Here is a 26,895-nt window from a genome sequence, read left to right as displayed (position 1 = left end):
TGTGCTGAAAGCAGGTAGCCTGCTTAGGATTCTCTCTCTCCCTCTCTCTCTCTCTCTCTCTCTGTCCCTCCTCCACACTCTCTCTCTCTCACAAAATAAATAAACTTAAAAAAAAAAAAAAAAACGAGGTCAAGAGATAGTCCAGTGTGTCAACTCCATGGTCATTAAGGACACAGATTTCATCTTTCTGTTTCTCCATTCAAGCATACTTTTTTAGGATTTCATTTATCTCCATTGTTGACTTATTAGCTATACATGTTTGTTTTCTTTCTGATGGGTGCTCTAAGATTTAAAATGTACATTTTTTAATTACAATGTACCTTCAAATAATAGTACATTTCACATATAATGTAAATTCTAACAATATAATTCTATTTTCCCCTTCCATCCTTTGAACTACTATTTTTTTTTAATTTTTTTTTAATGTTTATTTATTTTTGAGACAGAGAGAGACAGAGCATGAATGGGGGAGGGGCAGAGAGAGAGGGAGACAGAGAATCGGAAACAGGCTCCAGGCTCTGAGCCATCAGCCCAGAGCCTGACGCGGGGCTCAAACTCACGGACCGCAAGATCGTGACCCGAGCCGAAGTCGGATGCTTAACCGACTGAGCCACCCAGGCACCCCTCCTTTGAGCTACTATTGTCAAGCATTTTACTTCTACATATGCTATGAACCCTATAAAACACTGTTATATATTTTAAGTAGTCAATTATCATTTTTAAAAATTTTTTAAAGGGGGGTAAAGCCTTTTAGGTTTACTCGTATAGTTACCATTTCCAGAACTCTTCATTCTTTAGTATAAAATCCAAGCTTCCATATGTGTTTTTTTTTTGTTTGTTTGTTTGTTTTAATGCTGAAGAAGTTGCTTTAGCATTTTTTGTAGTGCAGTTCTGCTGGCAACATTCTCTCAGGTTTTGTGTTCTTTAGCTTTCATTGAAAAACATTTTTTTTAATGTTTATTTACTTTTGAGAGAGAGAAAGCAGGGAAGGGGGAGAGAGAGAGGGAGACACAGAATCTGAAGCAGGTTCCAGGCTCTGAGCTGTCAGCACAGAGCCCAACGTGGGGCTCGAACCAATGGACCACAAGATCATGACCTGAGCTGAAGTCGGACGCTTACCCTACTGAGCCACCCAGGCACCCCTTAGCTTTCATTTTTGAAAGATATTTTCTCTAAATATAGGATTCTATATGACAGATTTTTTTTTCTTTCAGCACTTTTTAAAATGCCTTTGTCTTCTGACTTGCATAGTCTCTGATTAGAAGTTTATTAATTTTTGTCTTTGTTTCTCTATATATAATGTACCTTTCTTCCCACTGGCTACTTTTAATATTTTCTTCTTATCACTAGTCTTCAACGATGTAATGATGATGTCTTTTGCAGTGGTTTTGTGAGTGTGTATAAATGTGTGTGTTTACCCTGCTTAGGGCTCATTGAACTTTTTGAGTCTCTGGGTTTGTAGTTTTTATCAAATTTTTAGCTATATTACTTCAAATAATTTTTCTGTCACCCTTTCTCACCCTTCTCTCATCTGGAACTCTAGTTACACAAAAATTAGAATTGTTGGTATTATCCTGCAGATCACTGAGAATCTTTTTTTCTTGTTTTTGTTCTTGTTTTTTTCTTGGTTTGCTTTTTACCTTGGCTGGATTCTACTGCTATGTCTTCAGGTTTACTAATCCTTTCATCTGAGTGTCTAATCCGTTTGAGTGTTAATCCCATCCAGTGAAATTTTTATGCCCATAGAAATCCCATTTTTTTAATATCTTTAATTTCTCTCTTTCAGCATATGGAGCATATTTATAATAACTTTTAATGTTGTTGATGGCTAATTCTACCAACTGTGTAATATCTGGCTTTGTTTGTGTTGATTGACTTTTATCCTGGTTACAGATTACATTTTTTTTACTTCTTTGTATGTCCTAGTTCTCTTGCTAGCTCCCAGGCATTTTCAAGATCTTCCTATTTACTCCTTAAGTGTTGATGCTCCCCAGGGTGCTATTACTGATTCCTCCTTTTCTGCTGTATATACTCCCTGTGGGCAATTTCATCTATTCTCATAATTTCAACTACCATCTATATGATGGTATATTCCAGTTATATCTCCTACTGTCCAGATCTCTCTTTAGAGCACTAGAGTCATACATATATAACTGTCTACTCCACTTCTCCACAGAGATGTCCAGAGTTGTCTCAAACTCAACATATCCAGAGTGAATTAGTCAAATTCCCCCTCAAAAGCTGTTCAATCTCCTGCATTCCCTAACTCAGTGAATGGCATCACTAGCTCAGAAATCTGAGTCATCTTTCTCCTTCCTTGTCATACATATTGTTGTGCTCTCCCCCTCCCCGTCAGCCTCCGTTCTACTTTTTCTGGGCAATCACTTTAGTTTTCTTTGGGAGAGCCATACCTCCTCATCACAACTTTGGGGGAAACTGACTCCTTTGGATCTAGGGGCAGAGCATTTGTCTTTATCCTAAGATGATTAGCCTTATGCCATCCCCTGGCCATACATAGAGACATGAACCAATTCTTGAGGCTTTTGAGAAAGGTGTAAGATGTTTTCTCTCCTTTCTAAAAGAGTTTTCAAAAATTACTCCTTTTTCTTCTTTCATATACCTGGATGGTGAAACTTAAAACCACAGGAATTTCTGGTCACTATCTTATATGGTCAAAATAAAGCTAATACTGGGGCACCTGCATGGCTCTGTCAGTCAAGTGCCCGACTTCATCTCAGGTCATGATCTCAACAGTTTGTGAGTTTGAGCCCCGCATCGGGCGCTGTGCTGACAGCTCAGAGCCTGGAGGCTGCTTTGGATTCTGTGTCTCCCTCTCTCTCTGCCCCTTCCCCACTCCTGCTTTGATAAAAAATATAAATAAAGCTAATATTAAGGATGGAAAAGCAACAAAACAAGAGAGAAACATGTCCTTAATGACATCATTTAACTGCTGAATCATTCAGCTCCATAGCCCACCTTTTCACTGGGCTTTCTATCTAGACAGGTAATATTGGTTTATTGGTTAACCCAGTTAGAGTGAGTTTTTGCTGCTTGCAACCAAAAGCATCATAATTGATAACTCTCCTTCACCCTTCACCCCCAAACACAGACAATTGCTCACTAGGTTCTATTAATTCTATCTGTCTCTTGAGACTGAAAATGTCTTAGTTCAGGCTCTCATCTTTTTTAAATGCATAAAATTCATTTCTAAAATACATATCTTAATCAACATTTCATCTGCTTACAGTCCTGGCATGAGTTTCCATTGCTTCCAGAAAAGAGTTCACATTCCTTAGCATATTGTATAAGATTCTTCATGATCTAAGCTGTTGTCTCCCTTACCTTTTCTGTGTCTCGTCTCACCACTCCCTCAACCCTATTCTACCAGCAATGCCGAACTCTTTGCTGAACCAAAACACTGTTTGGTCTCGTGCCTCTAGTGCTTTGCTCTTGTTGCCCTCCACCTCCACTCCTAAATGCTCCCACCCATTTCTCTCTTCCCCTTCCTCTACCAAAACACACAAACATACTAACTGGTAGTCATCTTCAAGTTCAAATGTTCTTGGAAGCATCTCCCGACCTTGCTTCAGTCTGGGGCAGCTGTGTATCAAAGCACCTGATGTGCTTTCCTGTTATGGTATTTGTCACAATGAGTCAATTTATTTATCTGTCTCCTCTCTGCACAGCAAGCACTTTGAAAACAAGGAATGTTTCCTTCATATTCTTGTATCTCCATTTCTGAGAATAAAGTGCCTGGGATGGAGTATACTCAGTAAATGTTTTTTTTGTTGTTGTTTTTAAATTTTTTTTTAACGTTTATTTATCATTGAGAGACAGAGAGGCACAAAGCATGAGCAGGGGAGGGGCCAAAAGATGGAGAGACACAGAATCCAAAGCAGGCTCCAGGCTCTGAGCTGTCAGCACAGAGCCCCACACGGCGCTCGAACCCACAAACCGTGAGATCATGACCTGAGCCGAAGTCGGACGCTTAACCGACTGAGCCACCAGGCGCCCCAACTCAGTAAATGTTTTTTAAATGAGTACTTATGTGGTCTACAAACACAAGGATTTCTGATCTTGAGATTCCATTTGAAAACCTCAAATTTTCTTCCTCTACATGTGTTTCTGATTTATAAACATTAATCTTTCTCTTCCAGGGTATGGGTTCCTAGACAGGCAGAGAAGGAAACCAAGAGTTTGGGACAGGTTGCCTGTAGTTCTTCTGAGATCCAGTAACTGTGTACTGCCTTTCATCACCCTCCTCCACCACCTATTCACACCTGGGTGCCCTGTATGGGTGTAGACTTAGCTGACCAGCCCAACAGCTTACTCAGACCCTGGTTCAGACTTCTGTTACTGCCAAATGAAAGTTTGCCAATATATGTAAAAAGTAAACCATTTTCAACTTCCCATATCTTTTGAATTTATGAATATTTCTTAAAAGTCATAGGCCTCAAAATAATCCAATCTGGATTATTTTACACCAAGCAAGTGAAATATGCTAACCTTAATCCTGAACTTTTACCTTTGCTGGCCTTAAAGTTTGATGTGACTAATTAGGTGAAAACATTATGGGATTCTGACAGTGGATGTTCTTAACAGTTATCACTTAATTGTTCAGTTACTGGAAGCAACTACATCTCTACAAGTCTTAGGTAAAAAACAAACTTGAATTTAAGACACAGAGGACTCGTTTGAGGGAAGGGAGGGAAATGGGTATTTGTGACAGAAAATCAGGCAGGAGGGAAGACCGAAATATCGACAGGAAGTCAGACTTCAGTAGGCACTTGTGAGTGGTGAGGTTAGGAGTTGGGGGTGGAGCGAAGTAGGAAGGACTAGCTGAGGGCGGGGTCCCTAACAGCACCTTAAGACAAGAAGGCCCTTGTTCAGCCAGCAGCAGCAAAGAACACGTTCTCTTCCTCAGTGTGTCGGTGACCATAGTAACAGCAGGGGGCTGAGCCTCTCTCCCCGAGCATGCGCAGTGCAGTGAGAGCCGGGACGCTTCCTCAACCACGATGTATCCCTTTTTTTCTTCAGTCGGAGAACTACAACTCCCAAGAGACCACTCGGCGCCGCGTCACCGCCTCCCGCTGTGGCCCTGCCTTGTCTCCTCCCTCCCGCCCCGCCCTCCTGCTAGTCCCCTCCCCTCCCTCCGAGTGTGTGTCAGTGACCCAGAGCGGTGTGAGGCGGAGGGACCGTCGGGGGGCGCCGCCGCGGCCGCCGCCTCCACCAGCAGCACCAGCGGCGCCGCGCGTTCGGTTTTGCCTCGAGCCCTTCGGAAGCGCACCACAAAGCGGGCTCCGTGCCTCTCCCTCCGCCCGCGGCTCCTCAGCGCTCGGCTCCGCGGCCAACTTCCCTCGCGGGGCTTGGCCGGCTCGTGTAGAAGGCGGCGGCAGAACGCTGGGCTGTCTGCTCGCGCTCCTCGCGTACGCACACCTCTCACCCCCTCGCTCCGGGTCTCGGGGCCGTGCTGGATTGCGGCCGCCAGCAATTGTCCGGTGAGTGCGGCCGCGGCGGGCCACGGAAGGGATGGTGGCGAGGCCAACGAGGGGTGCGGGCAAGGCGGGCGCGCAACTTCCTCGGCGGTTGCCGGGGGCGGCCGGCAGGCTCTCCCCGCCCGCCTGCGCGCCCCCGCGCTCGAGGCGGCCGGGAACGGAGTTTGCGGCTCCCGCATCCCGCGCCCTCGCAGGAGGAAGCGCCTTTGTCAGGAGCCGGCCCAGCGCGCCCTCCCCCTCCACCTCGGAGCCCCGCGCGCGGCGGCCAAGTCCGAGCCCAGCGCCCCGCGCGGGGCCGCCTGCTGCGGGAGGGGAGCTCCGCGGGGGCGGGAAGGAAGAGGGAAATGAAAGAGAAACAAAGGGGGCGGTGGGCTTTTCTTTTGTTTGTGCGAATCTGCTAACTTCTTTCTCCTTCCTTACATAACACAGACTTCCAAGTTAGTCATTCTTTTTATTGTTGTGATTATTGTCATCTCCTCTGCGTGTCTCTCGCATTTCCTTTCATCTCTGGATCTCAGAGCGTTTAAAAACACTAATTAATTACACCTTCGTGGTCCCCACGAAACAAGTTAATACGCCCGTATTCCTAAGTGGGTAAACTGAGGTCCGGAAGAGCTCTCTAATTGATGGATACTCTTCATCTTCCACCGCGCCTGGTGTCTGAGGACCTGAAAGCATTTATGAGTAAGAACTCGTTCTCCGATGCTCCGTGGAAAAGTTATAGATGCTCATTTTAGTTAAAGGTTAACTGAAGTCTAAAAGAAGTCTGGGTAATTGTTAGGTAGTTCAAACAATAATTCTTGCATAGTGTTTGAATCTTAAAACCTCAAAGGACTCTTGAAAAATGCTTTGAGTGTGGAAAATACTGTAAATCATAAACCCACCCCACCATCTACTTTTATTTTTGTACATGCAGGTCTTTTATGAGGCAAGAGTGCAGTGACGGGGGAGCAGGAGGACAGAGGGTTTTTCTTTCTTTTTTTTTTTTTTTTAATGTGAATTTGACAGATTTTAATCACTACACACGAGGAGATGTATCTTGGTTTTAACAGCATCAACAGCCTTCCCATCGTTTAATCATCAAACAGTATGTTAACAAATAATTGAGTGAGCATTTTACCCATAAGGTACTCGATGTGCAGAGAACTGAAGCTTTAAGTGTATGAAAAGGTCATCTGTTTGTTTTGGTTCAAAGCTGTGTACTTTTCCTTCTCTGCAAAAATGTTATTTTGTTTTCATAGCAGCTGATCTTTTGTTTCAGAACTGGCTTTGTCTTTTTCTACTTTGAATATGTATTATAACTGAGGAGAGATGTAAGGTGTTTGTTTTTTAATTTGAATTGTAGTGTGAATTTAAATTTTTGAATTGTGGAGAAGGTTTAGTTTCTTCAGTTCTTCTGCTTGAGCTTATGATGTTTTCTTTAAAACAGGAAATGTTTTCTCAAAGTGATCAAATTTACATCGCAAAACATTGTCTTTATTGTACAAATAGATCATATGAATTCCTTTTGTTTTTTTTATTCACACCAACAGCCTCTTCTGGAAGAGAATGCTTAATTCTGAGGACAAGTTTATTTTTGGTAGTTGAACCAAACTGGATGGTACCAAAAATTTAAGTGAAGCATCATTTCTACTATTTATTTCTTGAGATGAATAATGATCAGAACTGTAGTGAATACTTTTACCTATTACTGTTGAATTTAATTTTTTGTGATACAGTTGCCCCCAGATTTTAGATCCTGGTGGTTCCATCAGAAAAAGAAAGTGAGACGTTTGTTTTTTTGATTTTTCTCCCCAATCCTCTAACCTGTCCCCATCCTGTGGGATGTTTAAAGAGATCTTCAGTTTAAAGCAAAGGATTGGAAGTAGAACAGTTAAATGTACGGAAAGTTGCATGTAGTGGAGTGGTTTTAATGCCTCATCTAATAAATTGACACTTTGTAAAGAGAAAACGTTCAGTCGGGTTTTCATTAATGTTTTAGAGGTGCTGTAATGCAATAATAGTAGTACTTATTGACTTGAAAAAAAGCTAGAAATTGTGCCTTAGTGACAGATTTGGGGGGAAGGGGAAGAATCTGTGCTCTTATTAAAATTGTCATTTCAGTGACCTTGCAGTTGGTTACGATGAACTTTTTTCTGTAGCTTTTACAAACCAAATTTACCAGAGGCGTTTGTACTTTAAAGGAAGCTACTAACAGGACCTCTTGGCTCAATCCAAAGGCAGAGTTAGTGTCGACTGGCCAAGGCTGGCACTGCAGGTTTCCTGATAATCTTTGGGACCCCTTAAAGAAATGGCAGAAAGGTACAGGGTAGGAAACTGAGTCTGGTACTGCCAGATGCTAAACAGGCACGTTTCAAGGGGAAGCCTCCGTACATTGCTCTTTGACGTCGTTTCAGCTTCTTTTCAGGTTGTCGTAATGTCACTTGTATGTTCAGAGTCTTGTCATTTAGAATGTGCCACATTAATACTGTCCGGTGGGTCAGATGATAAGGACTTTCTATGCCAATTCTGCTTTGTGAACAACTGGTTGCACACAGAAACTTCTGGAGCTAATAAAGATTTTAAGCCCAAACTTAGAATTGAAAACTATCTTTTTTTTTTTCTTTTCAATGTCTATTTATTTATTTTTGAGAGAGAGAGAGAGAGAGCACATGCAGGGGAGAGGCAGAGAGAGAATCCCAAGCAGGCTCTGCGCCCCAGCACAGAGCCCAAAGCTGGGCTCAAACCCATGAACCGAGAGATCGTGACCTGAGCCAAAATCAGGAGTCAGATGGTTAACTTACTGAGCCACCCAGGTGCCCTGAAAACTATCTTTCTAACATTCTCACACACATACATCTTGCCATTGCACATCAGTATAAAGCTATCCTAGTATTTATGAAATCAGAAAGGCTTGTATGGATTATTTTATTACATATATTTTAGCTATGCAGTGTATATTAAAATTTCAAAACGTCAGGTATATGATGGCATTAAGATGGTTGGTTCCAGGACTTTCTTTGGAAAAAATCATGTTATTCCAAAAGTTACGTTTATGTCTTTTCATTGAAGAGAATAAAACAAATTTAAAAGCCAGTTGAAAGAAGGAAGAAGAAAATCAACAGAAAGAAACCTGATGAAGATGTTTTTAAAAAGTACAATATGAAAGATTCCTGGCATTATATAAGGGACAAAATTCTAGCTAAAGTCTATAAACAGTGAATTCCACTTAGCAGTTTCTGTTTATAGATTTCTAGCCATCTTTTCCAGATTTCCTCTAAATATGTTACACAAGGAAAGTAAATAGAAATCATTCTTTCAAGGGATTTGGGTTGTTGGAGATTTTTTTTTACACATGTGGTAGTGGGGGAGGAGGCGGTCATTGTTTTTCTTTAAGTTTAGCCTCTGCCAGAGAAGATTTTCCCCACACTAATGTATGGAAATCTCAGAACAAGAACTATTGGTCACTGAAAGAACTAGATATAATTTCAAGTTATGCCACTAGCTTTTTCTTACATTATCTTGAAAGACCACTTCTTTTTCTTTCCAGAGGTTGAAAATAATTGTTTAACATGTTACGCTTAGTAGGTCCTACATAATTTTTGTTGTTATTGCTGCATTACTTTGCAAGTAATAAAGAGAAAGTACAAGATTTCTTGAGTGAGGGGTGCCTGAGTGGCTCAGTCGGTTAAGCATCCGACTTCAGCTCGTGATCTCATAGTTCCTGAGTTTGAACCTCCATGTTGGGTTCTGTGCTGACAGCTCGGAGCCTGGAACCCGCTTTGGATTCTGTGTCTCCCTCTCTCTACCCCTCTCTACAAAGCTCACGCTTTGTCTCTGTCTCTGCAAAATAAATAAACATTGAAAAAAAAAAGATTTCTTGAATGAACATCGGGGAATTTCTGATTTTTTTCTTTTTAAATAGAAATAAGTAATCAAAACATGAACATATGATTGGAGCCTTTCAATTACCATAGCTTCCTTCAGAAATAAAGTTGAGGAAAAGAGATTTGTTAGGTAATTTAAGAGAAATGAATTGTAAATAAGTCTAAGAAGATGTGATTATTTTTTCAGAACGTATACATAATGTTTTAGAATTCTTTTTGCCACAATAAACTGTTTCAGAGAAGTAGAATTTTACATAGTACTACTTGCATTACCTCTGTAAAACTTTTATACACCTCAAAATACCGTTTACAGAAAAATAGAATATGTTGTTGTTGCCTGTAAATGAGAAAATTCTGACATTTGTTATTCCCCAGTTAATCTTGACCATTCCTGTAGTTTTAAAAAAAAGTTCCAAATTCAATACACATGTAATCTACTTCCTTTTCAAAGAATTTATTACTGATTTTTCTTCTATAATGAACCTCTTGGGATGTTGCTAATTCTAAAAATATGTATTACCCCTAGTTTCCCACCATCTTCTGCAGTTTCTTTTTGTATCATTTTTTGGCTACAATATGCTTTCTCCCCTAAATTGTCTAAAATAAGCTAAGAAATGTTTACACATATTTGACAAGAAATACAGTCATTTATTATGCTAAACTTCAGCTAAATTTCAACATACAGGGGCCATTGAATCTGTTTTGGAGATGGAAGTACACTTATTTTGAAAGGAGGGAGGTAAAGCAGGGACAGCAAATAGATTTCACCTTGGGTACCAAATCTGATTGCTTGGTGGTGGCTCCCTGGACTATATTTAGAAAACTGGGAGTCCTAGTTCAGACTCAACAGGAAAGAGTGCTGTGATTAGCAGTTTCTGCTATTGGGTGGGCAGTGGACTTTTGGCATGAACGCCAAATATTCATTCAGTAAGTATTTATTGGTTGTCTTTTATGGGTCAGGCACTGGTCTAGATGCTGATACCATTCACGCAAATTAAAATTAAAAGCTCTGAGACCCAGGCAATAAAATAAATAAAAAATTTCATGTTTTAAGGATAAATGAACTCATTTCCTCAAGAAATAAATAAGAAATAAGAAAGGGAGAGGAAGCTGTAAGATTAAAAGGGACTTCAGAGACATATCCACTAAATGCAGTATATGGACCTTAGTTAGATCCTGCTTTGAGCAAGTGAACTGTAAAAAGGTATTTATGAAAAATAGGGGAAGTTTGGACATTGAATATTTGATTAAAAGGAATTGTTAATTTTTGTAGGTGTGATAATGTATTCTGGGTTTTAAACAAGCGGCCTTAACTTTTAGAGATCTAGTGTATTTATTAATTAAAATATCATGTCTGGATTTTTGCTCCAAAATAATTTGGAGGGGAGAGGAGCATTGATGAAACAAGATTGGCCATGTATTGAGAGTTGTTGAAGGTAGATGATGGATACCTGAGATTTCTCATATTCTCTCTACTTTTGTGTATGTTTGAAAATTTCTGTAATGAACAGTGTTACACACACACACACACACACACACACACACACACACACACGAGAAGATAAAGGAGAGAAGGGGAAAAGGGACCAGGTGGGATGTGAGTATGGGATGGGAGGAGCATGGCAGAACACACCTCATTGAGAAAGACCTGAGGTAGGTGAGGGGGAGTAAGCCTTGCAGATAATCCTGGAGCAGGGCGGAGGCACAGAGAAGGGCATGTACCTTGGCCCTGAGGTAGAGAGTCTTGACTGTGCAAGAAACTACAGGATGACCAGTGTGGCTGGGTTAGAAAGAGAGAGTAGCCGGAGATAGGGTCAGAAAGGTAAAGGGAGGGGCCAGGAGACCAGATTGTGTGGGGCCTGGTTAATTATCTATCCTTGCTTTAAAGTAAGGACATTTATTTTATACTTACCTAAAATATGTCTACTTTAGTCACCCTGGGAGCTATCTGTACACTTACTTCAATGATACTAGCATTACTCAAAATATTTTTGGAACTACTTTTTTTTTTTTATTTTGGTAATTGCCTTTTAAGCCAATTTAAGAGCCACACATGAGAATAGCTCAGTACTATATATTTGCCCCATGTTTTTAGGGGAAAAGGAGGTCTAAAGACATGATATTTCATTTATCAGATATGACTCAGAGAGGACAGAAAGAAAGAAAGACAGACAGAAAGAAAGAAAATAAGAAATAACTTCAGGCTATTTCTAAAATTCAGATCCTTAAGAAGGCAATTATGGTTTCTTAAAAATCAGGTCTACCCATAGACTGAAAAGGAGTTTCAATAATGTTGTGGACAATTGTAGCATCATTTGGAATAAGGATCTAACCTCTGAGAGTAACTGATATGGAAGAGACTATTACACTCATTTAGATATTTGTGTTTTGTCTGGTGCATTGAAACATACGTATACATACACACAAGACTATACATACTTCTTAATAATTAACTACTCAAAACAGTCACTGCAGATAAGTTTCTGTGTCAGGCATTTAAGACTGAAGAGATGGCATTTATAATGTAATGAAGTTGTATAACTTTCTTGTTGCTATGGCATACACTAGGAGAATTGAAAGACCAGCGCACATTTAGTGTTAGAGACTAATCTGGCTCTCAAGTCTTACATTCATGCTTCATTTCTCAGATTAATAGTTGCTTCCAGAACATAATGATTTCCCATAAAGAACTGTATTTAAATCTTTATTGTTACAGAAAAATTGAACCCATCCTTCAAACGTTTGAAAGACTCCCTCAAAAAAACCCTGCATAAATATGGACTTTAAAAATCTTCTACTGATAGGACAGTATACATGTAGGGATTTCTAGTTTTGAATGATTTGACACTAAATGATTTAAAATGATAAATGATTTTCATTTTTTGTAGGAATAAGTTTTCCAAACTGAGAAACTAAACTTATTTCAATGATTTTTACTTTATGGATAACATTGAATAATAAAGAAAACCATTTTTTTTTTAGTTAACTATGCATAATAGGAGGGTACAATATTTTCTTCTGTATCTTTAACCAATAATATATAGGATTTAATGGGATTAAGTAGAATTTGAGAATTTTTTAATATATAATAAATTCCAGGGGTGACTGGCTGGCTTAGTCAGTAGAGCGTGCAGCTCTCGATCTCAAGGCTGTGAGTTTGAGCCCCACATTGGTGTAGAGATTACTTGAAAAAAAAATGTTTTCATAAAATAAAATAAATTGCATAAAGTGACCACTAAGAATATAAGTACGTAACAGTATAAGGAATACTTTAACAAAACTCCCTGTTTTGAACATTTTTCAGAAAATTCTTTAATTTCTTTTTTTTTTTTTAATTTTTTTTTAACATTTATTTATTTTTGAGACAGAGCATGAACGGGGGAGGGTCAGAGAGAGGGAGACACAGAATCTGAAACAGGCTCCAAGCTCTGAGATGTCAGCACAGAGCCCGACGCGGGGCTCGAACTCACAGACTGCAAAATCATGACCTGAGCCGAAGTCGGCCGCTTAACCGACTGAGCCACCCAGGCACCCCAGAAAATTCTTTAATTTCTTTAACTCACTCACTGGTCCTCTTGGTGTGTATATATGTGTATATGTACATATAGGTAGATAGCCAGAACATTTCTTCATATACTATATATTACTACTAAGATTGAGATGGTAGGCTAGATTATTTAATGTATTTTTTTTGGTTTGTTTACTTATTTATTTTGAGAGAGCAAGCATGAGTAGGGCAGGGGGCGGAGAGAAAGAACCCCAAGGAGGCTCCACGCCATCAGCACAGAGCCGGATGCGGGGCTTGATCTCACAAATGGTGAGATCGTGATCTGAGCTGAAATCAAGATTTGGTCGCTTAACTGATGGAGCCACCCGGGCACCCCTGTTTAATATAGTTTAAACACTAGCCTGTTAGCATGAACACAGAGCCCATGTTTAATTCTTGGGCTTTCCATTAATTCTGAAGGTATTTCCAAGCTATCTTTGATTCATCTGTAAAATACAATAAAATAATAATAGTTTTTTCATGAATGACTTTGAAATTCTGTGATGGGACCATACTGATGTGTGGCTCATTTTAGAAATAGCTTTCAGTCTGTTGATTTGTTGGTAGGATTATGAGTCAGTGTTTCATTTCCATTTTTGTGAAATAAATAACTTATGATGGACAAGGAAGAGAAAGGGGGAGGGGAAGGGAAGGAAGGAAAAAAAAAATCGTCTCTCACAAAATAGTAAACGTGACCATGGATAATTCTTGTAACTTGGATCTACTTAATAGATGAAATGTATAAATTAAGTAGAGAATAGTAATAATAATACAGCTTCCATTTCAAGAAAAAAAGTTGCTTTGTAAAAGGTACATCTTAAATTTCATGGTGGCTTAAACTTTGTGACCATGATAAAGCCTGTACTTATTTTGGGAAATAATAATAATGATGAATTGATAATATTAATAATGATGATGATGCTAATTAACAGTAAGGAAGAATTATTTGAAAATTCAGTCTATTACTTAAGCTCTGTAGATTTTTGCAGCATCAGCTTCCAGGGTTTTTTCAACTTGTGCTTTGCAAGATACGTGTATTCCATATTTCTGCCTCTCTCACTTCACCTCTCTCTTACTTTCATCTCTTCCTCGCTTTGTCACTGGCTTTGTTTATCTTTCTTTACTTGCTTTAGTGCCCATTGTTCTTCTGTCATGTTTTCTACACGTCTGCCATTTTTATACTTAAAAGTGGGCTTGGAATGAATTCAGGGTCTTCACAAGTATAAAAGGAGTACTTTTATATACTTCAAAAGGAGTAACAAATATAACATTCATGACAAATATAACACTCATCCTCTTTTTGTCTTACCTATTTAGCTTCTTTTTAACTTTCCTTTCTCCCTTTTTGTGTGTGGGTGTGTTACAGTGGAGAGATGGTATATTCCATCAGCGAGGCACTAATAGATAACTGTGTGACACAGAGGATATAGCACTTTTTGAAATGAATAATGTAGGAAACAGTAGTAAAGTCATTGGTTTGAGAGCTTCATGAGTTAATTCTGCATCCATCCAGAACCTATACCTAAACTAGCAAAATTTGATAGAATTATTAGCCTAGTGGAATTTCAAGTGCTGTTTTCAGCTCTTGGTATATGTCGTCTTTTCCAAAAACCTCAATCAGGGATTTCGTCATCATTGTAATAATAGTTAATCATAAATGGCTTTGGAGAAAAACTGTCTGAACTTAAGTTAAGATGCTTTTTGACAGTTAAGAGGAAAAGATAGAAAAATCAGTAATGTGGTAAACAAGTTAATAACTTCCGTGTCCTTTCGTGGAATGAATTATAAGGTGATTGGCCCTGATTTGTTGCCCGTTTTTAAATGCTCATTGTAGTTTCAACATATCAGTTGGCTTAATCTTTAGAAGGCACCATTAACTTTATTTTTTTAACAATAAGTGAAAACAATTGGAGGTGCTTTGCTGGTTCCTCAAAAACCTTAGTGTTGGATTCCTGGTTCTTGGCAGGTAATATCCACAGTACCTCATGTTCTTCTGGGTCATGCCGAGTTTAATGAGCTACATGTACTGGAAGCACTAAAAGCTGAGTTTCTTTAATTTTAGATTACAGTTAACATAATGGATTTTCCTTTGAATTGTTTCTCACTACTATTCTTTAAATTTACCAAAGGACCAAAACTTCCAAATTACAAAACTAGTTAAGTTTATCATTCATGAGAAAATGTGTTGATGTGGGTTTCTTTTATAAAGTAGTGGTTGCTTCTGATTAGAAACCACAGTCATATAGACAAGCTTCATGTATCTGAAAGCTTTTTAAATTTACTTAACTGCTTTACTGTAATTTTCATTAAAGTGGGATGATTCAGCCTTGAACTAAGTTTTTTCAGTTCACCAAAGGAGCAGTGAATTTTGAGTTAGTGTCTTAAACTCTTCATCCTAGAGCTATCTGTTACTTCAGTGACACCAGACCTTTTTTATAATTCATCACTGATACTTAGTAAACAAAAAGAAAATCACATTTTGCTAAAGCTTCTTGGTTATGTCTCTTTTAGAAATTGTATGCCAGTTAATTTGCATGTAGTTCAGCACTTAAAGACCAGTCTTTAAAGTCTTCAGCCAGGATTTGCCTCCTGAAGCTCTTTAAAATGGCTTCCAAAAAAGGATTTGCTAGATGTCAGAACTGAGTAGGATGTTAATGATTCAATATGCCCCCTCATTCTCCTCCTACTTCTTAAATTGAAAGCTCCTTCATAGCATCTAGGTGCCCTGAGTCATCATGGCTAAACTCTAAAGAAAAAGTGTAACATGGAAAAACTCACCATGAAGTAAAATTGTCAGAAAACAATCTGAGTCACAGATCCTTCATTGATCACGGTGATACAACCTAGAGCTTGTGGACTTCATTTAAATCTCTGAATGTACTTGCATGTAAGTCTTTGTTACAGGACTTGAAATTATGAGGACTTGTTTGTTCTCAGTTAATTTTTAATTGGTTTGATTTTTCCTATTATATTTAAAGGATTTTATATTGAATAAGTGTATCAGAGAGGAACAGCAGGAGGATTCAGGATAAAAACCACTATATCAGAAGCTAAGAGACTGAGAGTTCTGGTCCGTTTATTTAGTATGCATCTCATATATTTCATTTAACCTCTCTGGGCTTTAGTTTCCTCATCTTTACAAGGTCAGCAGCTTGCCCTATGATTGCCCTCTTTGGAGCCAGTCCATGGTAGATATAGCTAATAGCTGACCCCATCCCAGCTTCATACTCCCTTTTTGGTGCTGCACTGTCAGCAGCTGTATAGTTGGCATTCTAGATGAAGTCTGTCACCTCAACCTTATAAAGTCCCTTCCATCTCCATGATTCCTTGAGTTTAAATGACTTGCCAATAGAGTCTGTCTCTTTCTGAGTCTTTACTGTTTTTTCACATTGAACATTCAGAATTGAGACTTACTCTGTGAATTAAGAATTCTGTGTAGTCAGAGATGGCATGTTTATGTTTTGTGTAATTCCGTAGACTGAATGTTTGCGTCCCCCCAAAATTCACGTGTTGAAACCTAATCCCTAATATGATGGTATTTGGAGGTAGGACCTTCGGGGAAGGGATTAGGTCATGAGGACAGAGCCCTCATGAATGAGATTAGTGACCATAAGACTCCAGTGAGATCCCTCACTCCTTCTGTAAGTGTGAGGACACAGTGAAAAGATGACCATCTAGGAAGCAGGCCCTCACCTGACACCGAATCTGCCAGTGTTGATCTGGGACTTCTCAGTCTCCAGGACTGTGAGGAATAAATCTCTGTTGTTTATAAACCATCCAGTCTGTAGTATCCTGTTCGAACAGCCCCAGTGGGCTAAGACATTGTGATGTTAAAAACAAATACTGGAGAAGATTCATGGGAACACTTAAGATCCCTAGTGGAGTGGAAACATTCAGAGTGGTTAGTGATGGCTTGATTTAAACTCCTTTCAACTCCTAAATGTTTCTATGGCAAAGCTTCAGGTTAGTGAGGTTCAAAGTGATGTGTCTGTTTGAAGGGCACATAGTGAAGCAGAATGAATGCCTGAGAGGGAAGTGTTCTAGCTCTGCAAACTTAGAAGTTTGACACTAACCTGGTTAATGTCTTCGTGTAATGGTTTCAGACCATTCCTTCTCAAACATTAATGCATTACGCAGATTATCTGGGGGTCATATTGAGATACATATTCTGATTCTCTAAGTCTGGATGAGCCTTTGAAATTCTATGTTTTTAACAGGCTCCCAAGTGTGTTAACTGCTGTGTACCGTGGAACATGTTTTATAAACGTGTTATGATGGTTTGAGGTTCTTCTGCCCGGGTCTTCAAATCTTAACTCCACTTCTTTTTCTCTGACTCTTTCACATGAAATTTCATTAAACCTATTTTTGAAGCCTCATTTTTCTAGGCTTATTCCCTATTTTCTTAGTTTGATAGTTCGTTTAGGTTTGCTTTTTCTCTCTTCCCAGAACCAACTTCATAGGTGGTCATTCAAGTTAGAGGTAAGGTAGTATATTAAAAAGAGGCTTTGATTTAAAGAAAACTGGATTTAAGTCCTACCACTGATTAGCAGCTTTGCTGCCTTGGACAGTTGACTTAGTTTACTTAACCTCTCAAAGCTTTGAAAGCCTTCTTACAGAGTTGTTGAAAGGAATAGAAATAATATATAAAGCCCTCAGCACAATGTCAAGTGTGATGTAGGTGATCAAGAATTGGAAGCTGTTTTTATTCTTACTAGCATCTTGATTTGTAGAAGTGGAAAAACAGAAGAAAAGATCTGTCCCCAACCCAGGACCTCCCCGCTGTGTGCCACATTTAAATTTTCAACTGCCTGCTAGACATATTAATCCAAATTCTTCAAACTTGCCATTGTCAAAAGGATCTCTTTATTATTTTTTTCCCTATCTGTTCTGCCTCCTTCAGTCCTGATGGAACTTAATGTTTCACTCTCCACATGCCCAAGCCAGGAACTTGTCAGTTCCGCCTTGGTGTCTCAGGTACTGCCTTTCTCTATCCTCATTTCCACGTTCCCTTTGCCTGGGTTCTTTATCCTCTTTCACCTGGGCTCTTTGTATCTGATCTTGTTGATTCTAGTCTCCTCATGTTTTTCACATCCTCCATAGTGCTTTCAAAGTTACTTTCCTAAAAATTCTTTTTTTTTTTTTAATTTTTACAACCAGTATTTCTTAAATGCTTACTATGTAGAAGGCTGTTGCAGGCATTGAGTGTATGGTGAGAGAACAGAATGAGACAGCTCCTGATGAAAGTCACAGACTAGGAAGGGCAATAGATATTAAAAACAAGTAAATATATAAGTAAATACAGAACAGAGTGCTAAGAGAGAATGACAGAAGGGGACCTGTGTTATATTGTATATTGGGTGGTCAGAGAATGCTTTCTAAGGAATTAACATTTAAGCTTTTATCTCCAGAATGAGGAGTCAGCTAGGTAAAGAGCAGGACAGTGCTGTTCCAGGCTGACGGTACAGCATGTGTAAAGACCTCGAGTAGGTTTTTAAAAGTGAAATGATAGGACATGGTGATAGACAGTATATGGAAGATGAGGGGGAAGGAGTTATTTATTAAGGACTTCCAGGTTTCTGGTAAGAGCAATTACTGGGTTAATAGTGGTGCCATTTACTGAAATAAATTAGGGATAGGATAGGTGAGAGCAGGGGGTAGAATCATGAGTCTAGTTTGTCAAGTTTTAAGAGTCAGAAAAAAACAAATATAATTATGTCAGTCTATTCTGGTTCCCCATTTCCTAAAAATCTAGTCCAAATTCTATCTTATAAAGTCCTTAAATAGTTGACCCTTATCTACCTCTAGCTTCTCCCTCACTTCCCTTTATTACTGTGCATAAGCCATAATGAAATTCTCATTGTTCTCAAAACAGTTTTGAACCTTTACATATGTTACTGCCTGAAATAAACCTCTCTGGCTGAGGCCTTTTTGCCATTCAAATCCTATCTTGAATATTACTCTTCTACAGAATTTTCTCTAACTTTTTCATGTTTAGGTTAGGGTCTTGGGCCTTTTTACTGCCATTTGGTTAACATTTGATAATACGTCTTTTATAGCATTGATCACATTGTATTAGAATTTCTCTTTTGACATACCTGGACACATTTCATTAAACCATGGGTTATGTGGATCCAGAGATCTAAGCTTGTTGTTTTTGTGTTCCTGGGATCTAGTGTATAGCAGCTGCTCAGAAAGTGAATGACTGGATATTGTTCTTATATAAAGCAGTCTAATCCTACCCCTAAACTAGGATGAGTATTCTTTGTTTCCATGAGGCCCTGAGACTACTTTTACCATATTACGTTGATGTTAAATTGTTTTACATCATTTCTTAAGGACAAAAACCGAGTCTTGGTTTTCCTTGTTTATGTGGTGCCCATTACTGTGCTTAACATGCAGGAAAATTCCAGTAGACTATAGTTTCATATTGTGGAATATTTCATCAATACAGCCTTCCTTGGATGGGCATTATGGGAGCTGGAGGTAGGAAGAAGGGAGACTCAATGTAATGATCAACATACATCAAATGTTAGTTTGCTGTTCCTGATAAAAAGATATATAACTGTATTTAAGAAAATCCTGTTATTCTTTTGAAATACCTCTGGAGGTCACTTGCTCTCTCCATATTGCTAAATTTAGTGATACTTTCTTCAGTATTTAGTTACTTGACCTCTCAGCAACATTTGACATTGTTGATTGCTTCCTACTTTTTGAAGCATTCTTCTTCACTTCCAGGACATCATACACCATACACCAGCACCTTGATGCTGTTGCTTTTTAAAATCGCTTTCAGGAACTGCTGCTATTCTTTCAGATTCCTAAATTTTTGAACTCCTCAGTGCTTCTCTAGACTTTCTTCTCAAACTCTGTACTCATTCCCTAGGTAATTTCATCTGTATGTTGAAGATTTCCAGGTTTATATTTCCAGCCCAAGCTCCAGACTTGTATATATAATTGCTTCTTACTCTCCATGGATATCTGAAAGTTACCTCAGATTGCCATGCTCAAAGTCAAACTTACAGAAGCCTCAAGAGTACCTGGCTACAAAAGTTCTTGAAGAGTTATTTACTACCCTTCATAGAAATTAATTTCCACTGTTGTCTGCCTCACCCCAGTTCTCTTTTGCAGAAGGTAGTTTCTATACTAAAGTAAATATTTTAAACTAATTGACAATATAAATATTCAAGTAAATAGAAATTAACTGTCAAAAAACTATAACAATAAATCTTTATTGAGCTGTTGCTATGTGCTAGACACTTACTTTTGAAAACAACTCTTTGAGGTGGGTGATGGTATGTTATTGAAAGGTAATAGACTATAATGCTTATTTGTAAGTATCGACTCTTAACCAAGATTTCTCAGGTTCCCATTCCAGATGCCAGCCTTACCACTTAATTAGCTGTATGACCTCTGGTAACTTACTGATCTGGGCCTCAGTTTCCTCATCTATAAAACAGAGATGATATTATTCATCTCCCAAGAACGTTATTAGGAGTTAGAGAATAAATATATAAAGCTCTTTCAAAAATACCTGGCACCTATTACGATAAGCACTGTGTACATGTTAATGTATTACTTATTATCTTAGGTTTACAGGTGAGGAAATTGAGCCTCAGTAGGGTTGGCCCAAGACTTACAGCTATTACATGACAGTACCAGGAGTCAGCATAGACAGTCTGACTCCAGAACTCCATTAACCACTCTGTTGTACTTCATCTCAACTAATAATAATCTGTCTCATCCTCTTGCACACAGACTTCATATTAATGGTCTCATTGTGACCATGAGAGTATTGTAATTCATTCTAGCACTCATACCTGGTGTTTAAAATGTAAAAGATCTAAAATATGCAGGTAAAAGCTCACTTTAATATGATATGAGAAACACAAGGATATGCATTTTAATTCCGTTTTATTCCACATGCATTGTTTCTTTTTCTCTTGTTAGCAGTTAAGTCACAAATCCCTAGGAAGTAGGAGTACTAATTTTATATTACTCTTAAGTGTCTTTAGTTGTTGTGAATTACTTACTCTGTTAAATCTTGTTCTGCTAAATATTTTCAGGATAACTTGGGAGGTCAAAAACATGTCATATTTCATAGTATGCTTAAAATCAATAATTTTTGTGATTATGATCACCTCTTTTGAAATTATGTAGTTATTTGCCTATTTTTAAAAGACATTTCAATTTCCCAAGGAAGTTTTCCTTTTGATTTTATCAGCTGCTTTTTGAATAGGAACTTCAATTTTAGTACTTTAAGGTCTTTGTATTAGGTTCTGTATGTAGTTGAATCTGCTTAATTTTATAAGGTTTAGTCCCTGACTCTCATTTAGGCCTTTAGTAAAAAGTGCATCTGGTTATTATTTACAGTTTCTATAGATGATTTACTCCCCCACTTCTCCATTGCTTATAATTTTTCCATTGTTGGTTTTTTATTATTTCTTTGTGGCAAAAAAAAAAAATTCCTTTGTGTTAAGACAATATAAAGGCAGAAGATAAAAAGTCTTGTAGCCTTTGAACTTAGCAAGGAGAGGGGGTTTTGAGAAGGAGAGTAGACTGTGAACCAGAATCATTTATGAGGAAGAGTCTGTTTTACCTTGTTTTTGGAACTGAATTCTATGACCTACTGTATTTACTCTTGAGGGAAACAAACACACTTAAAATAGTTGTTATATCAGTTAAGACTCTATTGAGACAGAAAACTCCACTCAAACTGGCTTAAGAGGGGAAAAGGTTTACTGGTTTGTGTAAACTGGACCAGGATAGGTATGGCTTCAAGAATGACTCCACCCAAGGATTTAATAATGTCAACACTCAAGTTCTGTGCTTTTCTTGGCACTGCTTCCTCCCTGTTGGCTTTATTCTGGAGCCCTACCTGAGCAAAAGATAACTTTAATCCCTTCAGCCCCTAAATCCTTAAGGTGCCCTCTGTATCTGGAAAGAGGGACCGTCTTTTTCCTAGAAGCCCCAGCAAAAGTCTCATTGCATTTTACTGGCTCAGACTGGCCCACTCCCCTTGTGGCCATGGGAATGTGAAGCTTGGCTTGTCTGGGAATAAGCCATATGCCCAGCCATCGAGTTTGAGGGCACAATCAACACCACCAGATACACATAAACTGTAATTTCCAGAAAGGAAATGAAGATACCGTTACAGGAAGCATGAATGTATGCTGAGCAGCAGAAAATAGATGTCCTTAACTCTGGTTTGTATCTTTTCCATTTTAAGAGTTAGGGCTCATCTAAGGAAGACCAATTTGATTTTTTTTTTTAATTTAGTATTTAGTGCTAATTTGGAATTTATATGATTTCACTTCCAAATTACTGTTTTAAAGCAATATATAAATGGTAATTGCTAAGACTTTTCACCTTTGAAGAACTTTGAGAATATCAATTTTTTTTAATGTGGTCCTACTTTAACAAATACCATGCTATTAATTTTCCTATTAGCTGTAATAATCAAATTTGCTGATAACTACTAGTTCTTGTGATATACAACAGTGTCTTTATAGATTCTGTGTTTTTCTAGGTTAATACTTTAATGCCTTGAGCACACTGGGTTTTGAGAACAAGAAGTTCATAAAGAACCTCCCCTAGATACTCAGGGCCTTGGGGGAGAGGAGAAGCAGTAAGGGGTGATGAGGGACACTAACAAAGGCTTTATGTATTGATTACTGGAACTGATTTTAGTCTGAAAATGGAAACTCAGTTATTATTGAAAAGGAAAATTAAATAACTATTGTACTTTTATTCTTTTTAACACCAAAAATATGAAATGAAGTGGAAAATTATATTTAGATTTCAGTCTCTAATATAATCATTTAGAGAGCTCCTTAGCTCCTTCCTTTTTTTTTTTTCCTCCTTCCATGTCTTTTTTGTGTCACATTAATATATGTGAATGAGTACAAACATCCCCATAAGGCCTTACCATTCTATAGTATTTAGGAAATTTTAGGGTTTTTTCTTTTAGATTTCTTAACACTATAGAAATATTTATTCTTTACTCACCAAATTAAAATGAAGAGTTCACAATATCTAACTTAAACATATATTTAAATTTTCTTTCCTTTATTATTAAGTTCTACAAAATGAGCAAAACAGTTTTTCCCTTAGAGGAATTTTCAGCTCAAATACGAGATAGCACAAGATTGTACCTACTATAATCTAAAGCTGGATATGAGGATAAGTGTTTAGAGGGTAAGGAAGGACCTCCTGATTGGAAAAGGCATACCAAATGGATCTTGAAACATGGGAATTTTTTACAGGTGAATAGTGATAAACATTAAAACAACTATTGTTTACTGAGCATTGTTTCTTTTTTTTTTTTTTTGTCAAAAAAAGTTATATATCATTTTAAATCTAGAGAAAAGCTGGAAGAATTTGAATTATGGTGGATCCTAAAGATATATGGTTTAAAACTTAAAATCAAAAGTAATGGAACTTATTGGGACATATCAAATGGGAAGTTTTCTATTTCAGCCACCACAATAACACTTTGTAGTATAAATAAAAGTTGATAATTTCTAACATAAATTACATTGTTTCTCAAGAGGTAATCAATGATGAGAATAAAAACTTAGTAGTATATATATTACCTTAGAAGGTGCTAGATTAATCTTCTAATATTAGTCATTAAAGAAATTCCTGTGATTGTGTATGGATCAGCAATATTAGCGATTGTAGTCTGTACTCTACATCTGCTAGAATCAGCAATGTATTTATTTGCTTAGTTCTTATGTATATATTAATGTGTTTTACAAATATAAGATTGTTCATTTAAAGTGGACTTTCCAAAATACAGTGTGACTTTAAATGAGTGGTCTTGGGAAATTTATAAATACTCTGAGTATTTACTGCAGAACATTTTCATAATCACAAAAAAGAATAATATATTTCATAAGTTATTAAGAAGTTATGTCCTTTTTTGAAGTACTAAGAAGAGATTAGACAGAACCTATTTGAATATGATTTTAATTGCAGTTTATTGAGTTACATGTCAAAGAGCTCAAATTAGTTTAAGTAAATAAGATTTAAATTTATGGTATTCTGAGCCTAGTACTTTTTCATTGAATGTCAAAGGTATGTTAAAGTTTCTACATTTATGTTTCTCTGAAAAAGATTGTTCTGACAGTAGTTTTAAGCCATTTTCACAATTTATTGCTGTCTAAAAATTTCCCTTGAGTTCACATTTTGTTCTGAATGTCTTGGTTTCTTTCCTCCACCTACACACAGTGTAGAAGGCGAGTGAAGCAGGAGTTGCAAAGTAACAGTGAATTTAAGAACCTTGGCTTTTTTTCAAAACAAAATAAACCTTTATCATAAGATTGCTTTTTATTGATACCACAAAAGAGGTAGGGGGGCTTTTGGCAAGTGTTCAGTAAATGTGTGAATGACCTAATTGATTTAGCTGGAATGAATAGGAAGCTTTGCCATTTGTCCTTATAAATATTTGGGCTCAGTAAACACAGTGATAAACCAAATACTTTATGGTCAAAGGTTAAGGAAAAAAAACAGTCCACCAAACTTACTGATCCAAATATCAGCAATTTTATGTCCGAGTCAGGGCCTTCAAAGAGAAAGAACAATATGTTAATTACAATCTTGTTTATTTCTATTATGAAAAATAATTATGTTAACTTATGTAAAGTCCAATTGTTTGACAAATGTTGATATGTGAAAATATTAATGGAGATCCTTGCTGAGAATTGTAAGCTATATGAAATTCAAAGATATGTGTAGAATTTAAACATACTATCATATATTCTACAATAAATCTCCAATAAAAGCAGGAGTCATTATTAGCACCAATAATTAGAGATGACAATAGAAGCAAATTAAGAATTTTTTAAAAATTCATTATGGTTTGTCACATTAGTTCAATTCAGTCTGTAACTGTTTTAAAAATGTAAAATTTTAGGAAATTTTTGAGGTCTTATAAAAATGTTTTCCCTTCATTGAGAGGAAAAGAAGAAAGAAATGTTGATGGCAATTAAAATGTATGCAGTACTTTTAAAAAGTACATTTGCAAATCTGATCTTTTAGTTTTAAAAGCATAGAAGTGTAGCATGTATAATTTTATTTGCCTCTTGGCTTATATTTGCTTATCTAAAGCTTGTATTTGCTTACATGATTTAAAAAAAGGATATCAGAAAAATTCTAAAGGGGAAAAAAGTGTTTCTCCTAATTTTAATGGCTCCTTTAAGAAAGAAATATTTCTCATTTAATCTTTGTATCTGCAACTCCTAGCACTGTACCTGATACTTGTAGGCATCCTGTAAATGTTTACTGAACTAACCTCAATTTTAGGAATTTCGTAATAGGATAGTATTATCTTTCTGGGCTGTAAAACTGTACTTCTCCCCTCCCCACACACCCACTTTTGTACCTCAATTTTGGTACAAATAGGTTCTCAGTTTTGAGCGTGAAGAAAACTGGTTGATAGTTTCATCTCCCCAATCTTAGCCTGAGCTGAAATTACCCAAAAGGGAACTTGACTTAACAGCATACCATCTTTTCAGGTATCTAGAGTCTAGAATATAGTTTCTAAATGATATGAATGGGAAGAGTCTGTTTTTATCTGAGATGATTGATGGGAAATTTTCCTATCTAGTGGTCAGTCCTAACAAATGTTGTTAGAGGGTAGCTAAATTCTAACTTTCAAATGTTAACTGAAGCAAAAGCCTAGATTTTACTTTCCAGGTACAGGTATTTTCCAATTTCAGGTACAGCAATCCTTTGACAACAAGGAATAAAACTAGGATTAGCAAAATTGCAGTTGTTGGGGGGGCTCATTGGAAATACAGTTTGAGAAAAAGTTAAAACAGCATTAAATGAATATTTGGCACAGCATTGTTCCAGATGACATCCACTTCCAATTCAAGCCATGTTAACCAATGTTAAAAACCTGACTCACTTAACATTGTTTAGGAAACATTGCTGTGATGTCATAATCTACCAAATCATAGTCTCACAACAAGTATATAATGAAACATGCCTCTGAAAAGTTTTCAGGTCAACTCTTAATGGCATGGAATTTAATAGGTTTTATGCTTTCATTCTCCCTTGTGTTGTTTTTTTAATAAGCATCAGCAAAAAGGGATATTAACAACCTGGGCTTTTGCAAATTAATATGTTTTAAGGGAATGTTTTTTTCTGGTCTTGGTAGTCTGTCCATTGTTGAAAAAATAGAAGGTAAAGAGATTTTTCTCTATTGTGAGGTAATAAAGGGGAATCGATAAGCGCTGACATGCTTTTTGTTTGCCCTGAACTGAGTTTTTGTAAGTGAAGTTTCATATTTTGGTGTACAAATATTGAAAGTCCTATTGGTGAGGAATTTCTTTGGTTTTCTTCCAGCCTGCCTCAACCCAGCTTCTCATTCCTATAGGTAAACTCAGACTTAGTCAAGATTGTCCTGGTTCTCAGTACCCAAAAGTATAGAGACCATGTCCAACATCAGAGATTTCTTTTGATCAGTTTTGACCTGGCTGGTTTCAAATGGTTTGATAAACATCTTCCAGCTGCATATACAGTTTCTTATTCCTTTTACAAACTTGCATTGCAGAAACATCTATGTAACTCATCTCACTCTAAGAGCCCACATTACTGGCCTGTTCTTGATCCATTCGGTCTGAGGAACAATAAAGGTATAAACCCATCCCTCTTAGTGACCTGAATGGTCTCCTGCCTTCCTTAGGAAAAGAGCCTTCCCTCTGGGAGAAGTTGAACAATAACGTGCACAAATGCTGAGGGAGCCCACACCAGCCTCCTATATTCATCAGTATATATTTTACAATTTCCTAAATAGTAAACAATTGCCAAGACATGTGAGCAGAATCAGTAACTAGAAAAAAAAGTCCAGGCTGCCTGTACCTTTACATACATTACTTCATCCATTTTGTCTTCATGCCTATGCATCTTCAGATTCACTTCTTTTGTATCGGTTTAATCTGTTCTGAAGGATGACTGTTTCCTTGAGATGACTTTTCAAGAA

General features: G+C 37.5%; 1 protein-coding gene across 5 annotated transcripts in view; it reads left to right on the top strand.

The window, feature by feature from the left end:
• Positions 1–5,415: 5,415 nt before the first annotated feature.
• PELI1 (pellino E3 ubiquitin protein ligase 1) overlaps positions 5,416–26,895 on the top strand; it is a 68,455-nt gene continuing 46,975 nt past the window's right edge. For all 5 annotated transcript variants that reach the window (XR_006215763.1, XR_006215762.1, XM_042981532.1 and 2 more), the window contains exon 1: positions 5,416–5,498. The gene's annotated coding sequence lies outside the window, so the exon portion shown is untranslated. The remainder of the gene's footprint in view (positions 5,499–26,895) is intronic.

The sequence above is a fragment of the Panthera tigris genome, chromosome A3 (genome assembly GCF_018350195.1).
Source record: "Panthera tigris isolate Pti1 chromosome A3, P.tigris_Pti1_mat1.1, whole genome shotgun sequence".
NCBI lineage: Eukaryota > Metazoa > Chordata > Mammalia > Carnivora > Felidae > Panthera > Panthera tigris.
Note: the sequence above shows the minus strand (reverse complement) of the source record. Positions and strands in the feature narration are given on the sequence as shown.